Genomic DNA, 10,742 nt, shown 5'->3' with positions numbered 1-10,742 from the left:
AATAAAAATAAATACAAGCAGAGAATGTAGATAATGATAGTAAGAATGTAGACAAGCGAATGAGATAGATTGTAAAGTAAGTAAACTAGAGAGAAAGAGAGATAGATTGATATACAGAGAGGTTGGAAAGAAGAAAGAAGGCGAGACGAGAAGATGGTGGAGGTAATGAGCAATGCTATGACTAAAAGAATGAATAGACTAGAGACAGTGAATTGGCCGTGTGTTAACTGTACAAGTCAAATGGAGGCCCGGTGTCTAAGCAGATGGAAGGAGTATGCCTGATTATAAAACAGACGCCGGCCAACCTAAAATTTGTTAGAATGTTTGCTTTACACTGGCAAATGTGCTGGTGAAAATGATTTGGAAGCTTTTCAAGTATTTTGTTCAATAATTTTTCGCACCGTCTAGATTCGATTTCAGTGGGGCAGACGATACAGACTGGCGCCTAATATCAGGGCGTTAGGAGGAAACCGGCTACGGACCCGTCGCTTTCTCTTCGCCCACGGAGAGGGGCCAGCCCGGCGGATAATGTTGGAAATAACCCAAAACATGTTAATGCGATGTAAGTATATACTTCAAGCGGCATATCATTCAACAATAACAATGGCGACCAGTCTAGGCATTAGGCAGAGATTAAAAATAAATAAATATAACAAGAAAATATAAAAATTCATTGAAAGTTTTTCGGATTATTCTAAAAGGTAATCTTTTTTTAACAATCCGGCCAAGAAATTACTGAACAGTTTAGTAATCTAGTTTATACATATGTATACACCCCCTCACCCATACACTTATAAACGAGAGCGTATATAGCTACATAGAACACAAACACACACACACGCACACACGCACATACACATTTGTATTCACATACTCACACATATAAACTGATACACACACTGATAGTTGGAAGACAGGATGTGGCTGATGAAAATTTTGAAGATATTAATGATAATTATATTTTAATATGTCAGAGTTTACAGCATAAGTTTATGGAAAAGAAATACATCTCAATTTAAGTTTAAGTAACTTTACACTGCTTCGCTATAATTTAATGACCATATTTACACTTTACATACATAAAAACATACATACATACAGTCGTATGTATGCATTATATATATATATATATATATATATATGTGTGTGTGTGTGTGTGTATGTATGTATGTATGTATGTATGTATGTATGTATGTATGTATGTATGTGTGTGTGTGTGTGTGCATAGATGAATCCTACAAATAGATGATTAATAATATTACGGAAATATGTGTGCGTGCGAGAGAGAGAGAGAGTGTGTGTGTGTGTAAGTATATATATTATCTGTTTATCTTTCACCTTTTACTCGTGTCAGTCATAAGGCTGCGTCGATGCTGGGGCAAAGCCTCAAAGGGAATAGTCGAATGAATCGCCCCCCCCCCCAGTACTTATATTTAAGTTTGGTACTTATTCTATTGGTTTTTCGAACCGCTAAGTTACAGGGATTTAAACAAGCCAACACCGGTTATCAAATAGTAAAGGAGTTGGGGACAAACACAAAGTCAAGTAAATACATACATATATATATATATATATATATATATGTGTGTGTGTGTGTGTGTGTGTGTGTGTGTGTGTGTGTGAGTGTCTTTTTGTCTGTATTTGTCCCCCCGCCAACGCTTGACAACCGGTGTTGGTATGTTTACCTCCCCGTGACTTAGCGGTTTGGCAAAAGATTCGATAGGATAAGTAGTAGGCTTTCAAAGAATAAGTCTTGGGGTCGATTTGTTCGACTAAAGGTGGTCCTCCAGCATGGCCGCATCAAATGGCTGAAGCAAATAAAAGAATACACACACGCATTTACACACACACACACACAAGCACACACACAGGCATTTACACATACACGCACACAAAAACACACACACACACACAAAATTCATCTGTTGTTATTTGTTTATCCTTCACTTAACTTGGAACCTGCAATTCGTTTGGATCTAGAGTCTATAGAGTACGGCGCAATAGGTGCAGTGAGTGTATCCATGTGTAACCTTGACAACTCGTTCTGTTTTCAGCCAGCCATTTGTAAATGTACGTGCAACCGCAGTACAAATCCGTTTTTACTTTAGCGAGTACGCATTTGTTCTACATTGTTTATTCACGATAGCGCTATCACCGACCTGACCTTGGTGCTTTGCTATTTAAGTACATGATTCTCCTGAATCCTGAAAATTTTATATATACATGTATGTATGTATGTATGTATGTATAAATAAATGGATAAATGCGTGTGTATGTGTATATAAATGTATAAAATGTATATGTATGTATCTCTCTCTCTCTCTCACTCTCCTTACATATGTATGTGTGTATAGGTGTGGTTGCGTGGTAAGAAGTTTGCTTTCCTACCACATGGCTCCGGGTTCAGTTCCACTGCGTGGTACCTTGGGTAAGTGTCTTCTATAATAGTCTCGGGCACACCAAAGCCTTGTGAGTGGATTTGGTAGGCGGAAACAGAAAGAAGCACGTAAGTATATGTATATATTTATGTGTGTGTGTCTTTGTGTCTATGTTTGTCCCACCACCATCACCATCGCTTGACAAGCGATGCTGGTGTGTTTACGTCCCCGTAACTTATCGGTTCGGCAAAAGAATAAGTACAAAGAATAAGTCCTGGGGTCGATTTTTGCGACTAAAAACTCTTTAAGGCGGTACTCCAACATGGCCGCAGTCAAATGACTGAATCAGAAACAAGTAAAAGAATAAAAGAATATGTAAATATATATATATATATATATATATATATATATATATATTATATATATATATACAGAGAGAGAGAGAGAGAGAGAGAGAGAAAGAGAGATTGTCAGTGAACCTTATATCCCAAAAAGAAGCACATTCTAAAAGTTGGAGTAGTAATATATTTTGATGAAGTTAAATATATATCGGTCATAGAAAGACCAATAGTTTCGCATCCATAAAGCGCTTAGCTTTATAGACGACTCGTCAGACTCCAATGAGCTCAGACATATAACCTCACTTCAATCTGGAGGTAGTAAACCGTTACAGTTAGTTAATTTGTAAACAAACGAGTAATATACCCTGCCTGAGTCTTAAACAGGACGAGTTATCTCTTTTAGACCAGTCCGGTTGGTAGATCTTATGGGCCTAAAGAGTGAACAGAGAAACTCCACCCTAGGCTGGGTCCGGTCTGCAAGTACATTTTACAGTCCTAATCGATGAGCGGGGAATCCCAAGCCTGCAGTAGGTTGTGTTTGAAATGGGAGCAAGAGCTGTAAATCTCGTGTCTTGAGTTTAAGAGTGATCCCGGGTCCAGCGAGTTTTTAAGGAACCTTGCCCACTCTACTATGCAAATATTGCATCGTCATCTCCCGTTTATATAGGACAAGACACGAGATCTTTAACACCCGTCTCCATTTCAAACTTTACCTGCAGCATGCGCGTGTAGGTGTGTGGGTGTGGGTGTGCGCACACACACAAAAGCAGCACCTATAAAACGGCTGGGCTTAGTCTGTACATCAGTCTGGAGTCCGAACAATCAAGGAGGGATTCATGAATATCGGTCTAAGCACTGACCCGTCCTTAAACATCTTATAGCTTTCCTCCGAGGGAAAACTTGTTAAGCCTTGCAAGGCAGCCCATAAATTGAGGAACATTTCATCTTTTTATGAATCCTCTAAGGCAGTAGTTCTCAACCGGCGCCCATACAGCCATTGAGGGTCCATATAAGATTTTTGTGGGTCCACACAGTAAAACAGTAAATTGGGCATCCACAATAGTAATTTAAGGGCTCCTGAAAAAAATTTTGCTTTAGATACATGTCTTGGTATGTATTGCAAAAACAGCCAGGTTTCTTTCTCTTATATTTTACATAGTTCAACCTACACAAAGAAATATGTGAAAACCAAAATAGGAATTTTGAAAGAAGTGTCTATAAAAGTAGTTTTTAGACAGCAAATGGCTATAGGGTCCACGAGAATAGAATAATAATCAAAGGGGCTCATAGATAAAAAATATCGCATATTTGTGGACGAATAAGATATCAAAGTGGATTAGCTGTGTATTTACATTCATAGCTCTTTTATGAGAAAAGAGAGAAGCCCTACTGGATCGCATCAAGAACTTAACGAAAGCTACAAATAGTCAGTTTGGAGCAGTAAAGTTAAAAGCATTATGAACACCTCGGAAGTATGTCTCAGATTAGGGAGTTATCAGAATGATGTACAAGATGTACAATAAACATTACTTTCGATCATCAAATAATTAATGTTGCCCTGTTAAAGAGAGAACAACTGAGCAAATAGTTTAAGCATTACACCAGTCTCTACGAGGAAAGCTGAAATGTAAGCAAACAACTAAGTAACACAATTCTACTATTACATAAAACGACAAATGAAAATCCCAATGTGGAAGAGTACTCGAAAGTTATGCATGAACACTCAAGTCGCAAGTCACCAGCTTGTGACATTATCTTGGCTAAATTCCCACCCCACAAAAGCCGGCATATCCTTTTGTCCCATCAATATGAGTTTCTCACTTTTGTTGGAGACGGAGAGCTATTCCGCATGAAATGAAAATTGTCAATAGAGACGATGACGGCTGTAACAGCAAGACGAATTTCTTTGCTCAGCAAGGCAAGAAAAGTATTTGGCTGCATTATTTTAAATCATCTATAAAATAGGTTTTTCTGGAAAGTCTATATGGGTTCCAGTTTGGCCAAATTAACATTGACAAGGAAAATTATCATGGTTAAGGGAAGGCATTTCATAATAGTGTTTGATTCAGTCAGGCCTTTTTAACGGAGTGAATAAAATTAGATTCTCTGCAACATTGTTCATGCTATTCGTATACTTCCAGGAGAAAATTACTTAGCGTAGCAGGACAGGTTGAACGCTAAATTAGGATTGGTCACGTAATGTAAACGCCTCTGAAAATCGACTAAGGCTGTTTGTCATTTTTTTCATTCTACAGATAAATCGTTAAAACTTCCCGTGTATGTATGAATCCCCGTTGATAAGCCGCTGAGATTAAAAAAGGTGTCAAGCACTTTGGTAGTTTCATTTCTCTGAAGTTGCTGGATTTGTTAGGTATATAAAGCAGATTAGCTAATTCTTTACTTGCTTCTCCAGGATTGGTCAAGTGATGTAAATACCTCCGATGAGACCTCAATATGAGTCGAAAATCGAATCGATTAAAGCCGCTCGTAATGTTTTTCATTCGTCAAAGAAATAAGTTAACTTTGCCATAACTGTATGTCTATTGGTTACTTTTGCACAAACATATTAATGTTTAACATTTAAAGGTATCTCAGCTCGGTTAGATTTTTACAAGAAGAAATAACCCTTGTATTAAATTTTGAATTCATTAATTGCTAAAATGTTCAACATGAGATATTATTAGATATTAATTTAGCAATTATCAGAGAGAGAAAGAAAAACCAGACCATGATGGACAATTGATGTATGCAAACCCGGTGTCGATCACATGTTAAACACCCGTGTAAATAAGTAAAATTAAAAGCGATAAGAAAAACATAGACGATTCCATTACATAATTTGAGATATAGGGTTTGACAGATGCTCTGTAATATAATCGGTAACACATTTGCCTGGCAAGCAATTGAAACATGTTTCATATTACAATAGTAGACCTGTTTTACTCTTCTCCCTCAAGGTAATGTCTAACCAGGAAATATTTCTGTAAATAAGTGCGAGACATTAGCATTTGGGTTCGGAAATTGTTTTATTCACACCTTCAATTAACAGGTGATTGCATGGACAACAAATAAAATAAAACGTAAAAATATAGATGTAGAGGAGGAAGTAAAAATATTGAAATAACGAAAGAATTTACAATAACTATAAATTTTAAACTAGAAAGAGTTAGGATATTACAAATAAACAAAAAGTGATTGGATTGAATAAATATAGAGGAAATAACTGCTAAAGTAAGAAAATAAGTCCAGGAACAACTTGTTTATTCAAGATTAATGTGCTATCTACCGCAAAACGAATGCTACTAAGCAGTTAAGTAGCTTCAGACCAAACATTTAACATTTTGTACAATTCTCTGCTGGCATGTGGGATGAGGAAATCACAGCGTTAAACTTATTATACATGGACAGAATACCAAAGATGTTGCGAAAGAGAGTAAAACGTGTGAAAGAATTCAGAATCAGTGTGAAATACATTAAGAATGTGTCGAGAAAAAAAAAAAAGAAAGAAAAAGAAAGAAAAACAGAAAGAAAATGAAAAATGTTTACCAAAGAAAAAATAGGGATGAATAATATTCAAAATTATTATTAACATCAATAAATTTGCTAGCTGTGAGGAGGAAGGAAACTCTAAAGGCTTACATTGTAAATAAATCAATCAGCCATAATGTATTCCTGTATCAATATTAGTAGGAACATAGTAGATGCTTGATTTAAGATGCTTAATTAGGCGCCTGAAACAATCTGAGACATAAATTTATAAAAGCTGGATTATACTGACAATGTATACTAGAGATCAACAGCAATTTTGACTAGCTACCATAAAAGAGGAGAAAAATAGCAATCTCGAAGATTTTTCAGCAATGCACTGAAGTCCTCTGAGAAGTCGTCGACGCGATGAACTGGTGAAGAAAGTTTGCATACCTGAGAAACACTTCATTAGAGTTCACATAATAATTGAAAGTAGCTTGATAGTTCAACTTAGGAGAAAAATTAGTAGAGAATAAATGAAATGGGGACATCATAGGGAAGAAGTAGTTGAAATAGTGGTTAGCGAGATAATAGAAACACAACACACTCACACACATACACGCGCGCACAAACTAGCAATGCATCCCGGTGTTGCCCGGGTGCTATGCCCTACGGGTACATTGAATTATTTGCTTCTTTCTTATGGGCAGAATCGGCACCACTGATATATAGTTAATGACATAATGGAAGTTATTATTTGTTTAAAAGTAAAAGGGGGGGTGCACAATATGCATGGGTTTGCATGAAAGTGCTTTTTGTTCTTAAGAAGGATCACAAACTATGTATTGTTTCATCGTATAAAATGGGGTTAATATGATTTTGTCCAGAAATCACGTTTTCAAAATTTTCATTTCCCCCCATCCTCTCTGCGATTTCTTAATTTGTAACTTTTTCGAATTTTTCTATTTTATTTATTTATTTATTTTGTTATCTACGTAGAAAAATACAGAGATTATGAATCTGGAAAATACATATATTTTTTATAGTTTAATTTTTATTAAAAAACACACAATGCCCCTCAAATCACCTACTCGCTTTCACTTTTGTTTGCTGTTTCCCGCATGCGTAGAATTCTACTGAAATAGCAAACTTAGAAAAATACTAGACCACCACCAGAAAACCCGACATGCTAGAAACAACAGGTGAATGACATTATTTCTTAAGAAACTTTCCCGCTTTCCAAAAAGCTGAAAGTGAAACATTGGAAGTGTGTAGCTTTTAAAAAGTGGTGAGGTGATGGGTAAAATTCTGAAAGATTCGTACCTTCTGTTTTTACTCCATGGATTACCAAGAAAAAATATTTGAAAAAATATTTGAAAAAAGTAAAAAATTAATTTAGTGTGGAAAGGGAGAAAATTAAAATATTTAGAACGTGTTTTGTGAGTGAAATCCTAATGTACTGTATCGCAAACATAGGAATCGGAAGAAATTTAGGAAAAAATAAGGCGAGGGAGCGGAAATGTCACCTCGGACATGCTAGAAAGAAGAGGTAAAGGACAGAATTTTGGGGAAAACTTTCTTTTAAGTTTATATCGAAGATCAGGTTTTTAAATACGCTCATCATAATCACAAATTACACAATAGAAAAAGATCATTTCAATTTGCTCGTGCACACTGCAATAAATAATATAATTTGCACAGAAGTTTTACCTAGAGTATTTGTGTGTGTGCGCGTGTGTGTGTGTGTGTGCATGTGTATGTGCATGTGTGTGTGTGTCAAAGGAAGTTATTTTATATATCATTCTTTTGTTTGAAGAAGCAAAGTCGTCAACTCGACATATATGGGATGCTATGATTGTTCGTTAATATTCGTAAAATTCCTATAATTCCTTTATGCTTTGAAGAGAGCAGATATTGAAAGAGAGGATAAAGTGAAAAAGCGACATTTGCTTTGAAGTGAGATGAGAAAGTAAAAGAGAGGAGAACGTGAAAGATATACGTGTATATGAAATGTACGTCTGTGTGTGTGTGTGTGTGAGAGAGAGAGAGAGAGAGAGTGAGTGAGTGAGTGAGTGAAGGTGTGTGTTGTGATGTATGAATTTCATCACAGGAACTCCAGGACATACCAGTTGTATCAAGAAGTTCGTTCATTGTTCGGCGATGCTTCACCAAGATCAATTCATGAATTTTTGTGATGTTTTCATTCGTTCTGGAGGTCGACGGTCGCCTTGAACGACGTTGGTCTTCAAGCGACGAGACACCGTTCATAAAGCGTGAAAACCACTTGTAAGCTTGTGTCTTGCTCATGGTAGCATCCTTGTAAGCTGTTTGAAGTATGACAACTGCTTCGGCCGCCGTTTTTCCCAGCAGAAAACAGAATTTCACGGAAGCACGCTGTCCCTTCGTTTCAGCCATAGCAAAAAAAAAAGACACATATGTGGTAGGACGACATAATCAGACGACGCTGGTCGGCAGACTGATGCCTGAGGGTCGCATCAAGTGGCTTCTAAGAGTAAAAGCCTGAAATACAACGGGTTTGTCCCAAAGAGAATGTTTTCGGTTACTTTTGGGTATCTCCTCGTATTTGTTTATATACACATCTCTGTTTACGTATTATACAGCTAACAGCGCGCCGGTGGTGACTTGTCAAAAAGTGAGTGACTCACTATCAGAGACAGAGAGGGGTGGACACTAAAGAAGAGAGAGAGAGAGGGGGGAGAAGGAGGAGAGATAGAGAGGGAGAAGGGAGGACAAATGGAGAGAGAGTGAGTGATTCGCTGAGTAATTAGTTAGCAAGCAGCGGAGGCAGGGAGAGAGGAAGAATAATAGATCTATCGAGTTGACTTGACAAGCCATCATAAAAATTAAGACAACATCGATCACAGAGTGTCGTAACAGATTGCACACAATAAGAATTAGAACAACAACTAATACTACTACTACTACTACTACTACTAATAATAATAATAATAATAATATAATAATAATAATAATAATAATAATAATAAGAAGAAGAAGAAGAAGAAGAAGAAGAAGAAGAAGAAGAAGAAACTTTAAAAACAAAATGCTCGATAATGAACGATGATGGATTCCAAAGCCAACAAAAAATAAAAGGAGTGAAGGAGAAAGTGTATGTTATTCATGAGTGCATGCGTATGTGTGTGTATGTGTGTGTGTGTGTGTGTGTGTGTGTGTGTGTGTGTGTGTCTGTGCGTGTGTGGGTGTGTGCGTGCGTACTTGACATTTGTAGATAGCGGCACACCACGCTAGAGAAAACACAGGTTTCGATAACCTTGTCAGACCTGTGTCGGATAGTGAGACGGTTTTTCAGTAGACCAAACAGTTATGGTGAGTTGGTTGATATGCATGAGTGGTCATGTAAGCAAAATACTTAGCAGTACTGTTTATATTTTGCCACCGCTGTCTTTCTTCTCTTGTCCCTTCATATGATTTCTTAGTCACCGCATCACCCCTGTCAACCATTCTCTCAATAGATAAATTGTGGACACGTAAGCTAAGCTTGTCGCTACTGCAAACAATTGCGCACGCGCTCGCATAGACATACACACACAACACACATGCACACATGCACACACATACACACATACACACACGCACACACAAACCTTGCACAAATTTTGCACTTATGGCCATATTACTTTGAAAGCACCAGTTCTCGTCCGATCACCGAAGTTAAGCAACGTCGAGCCTAGTTAGTACTTGGGTGACCGCTTGGGAAACCTAGGTGCTGTAAGCGTCATACCCTTTTATAAGCGCAGGAGTGGCTGTGTGGTAATAGCTTGCTTACCAACCACATGGTTCCGGGTCCAGTCCCACTTCGTGGCAACTTGGTCAAGTGTCTTCTACTATAGCTTCGGGCCGACCAAAGCCTTGTGAGTGGATTTGGCGGACGGAAACTGAAAGAAGCCAGTCAAATATATATATATATCAGCCGAAATTGCTACGATGATCCGGTTCTTGACTGAAGATTGAGGGCTTCGAATGTCCCGTCCGTGTTTTTTGTATCGTCTTCTAAGTGTCTTGCGTTCTTGTCCCAGTTTGTATTTTTCTACATATAATAATATATATATATATATATGTGTGTGTGTGTGTGTGTGTGTGTGTGTGTGTGTGTATATATATATATGTATGTATGTGTATGTGTGTGTGTGTGTTTGTGTGCCTGTGTTTGTCCCCCAACATCGCTTGACAACCGATGGTGATGTGTTTACGTCCCTGTAACTTAGCGGTTCGGCAAATGAAACCGATAGAATAAATACTAGGCTTACAGAGAATAAGTCCTAGGATCGATTTGCTCGACTATAAGCGGTGCTCCAGCATGGCCACGGTCAAGTGACTAAAACAAGTAAAAGAGTAATCCAATGAACCTAGCGGTGAATGTTCCCGGGATCTTTTCTGTTTGGCTGTACCTGTGGAAATTTTAAAGTTTAATGAAAATTTTAAAATTTGTTATATTGTAATTTTCCACGCCGAATCTCAGGGTTAAATCCACTTTTCCCAGAAAATTTTTTTTTAAATGTTAGAGGTTTAAAGC

General features: G+C 37.5%; 1 pseudogene; it reads left to right on the top strand.

Moving 5' to 3' along the window:
• Positions 1-9,829: 9,829 nt before the first annotated feature.
• LOC115210088 lies at positions 9,830-9,944 on the top strand (annotated as a pseudogene).
• Positions 9,945-10,742: the final 798 nt, after the last annotated feature.

Source organism: Octopus sinensis, linkage group LG3 (assembly GCF_006345805.1).
Source record: "Octopus sinensis linkage group LG3, ASM634580v1, whole genome shotgun sequence".
Classification (NCBI taxonomy): Eukaryota; Metazoa; Mollusca; class Cephalopoda; order Octopoda; family Octopodidae; genus Octopus; species Octopus sinensis.
The sequence above is the reverse complement of the archived record's forward strand: the minus strand, read 5'-3'. Positions and strand labels throughout refer to the sequence as shown.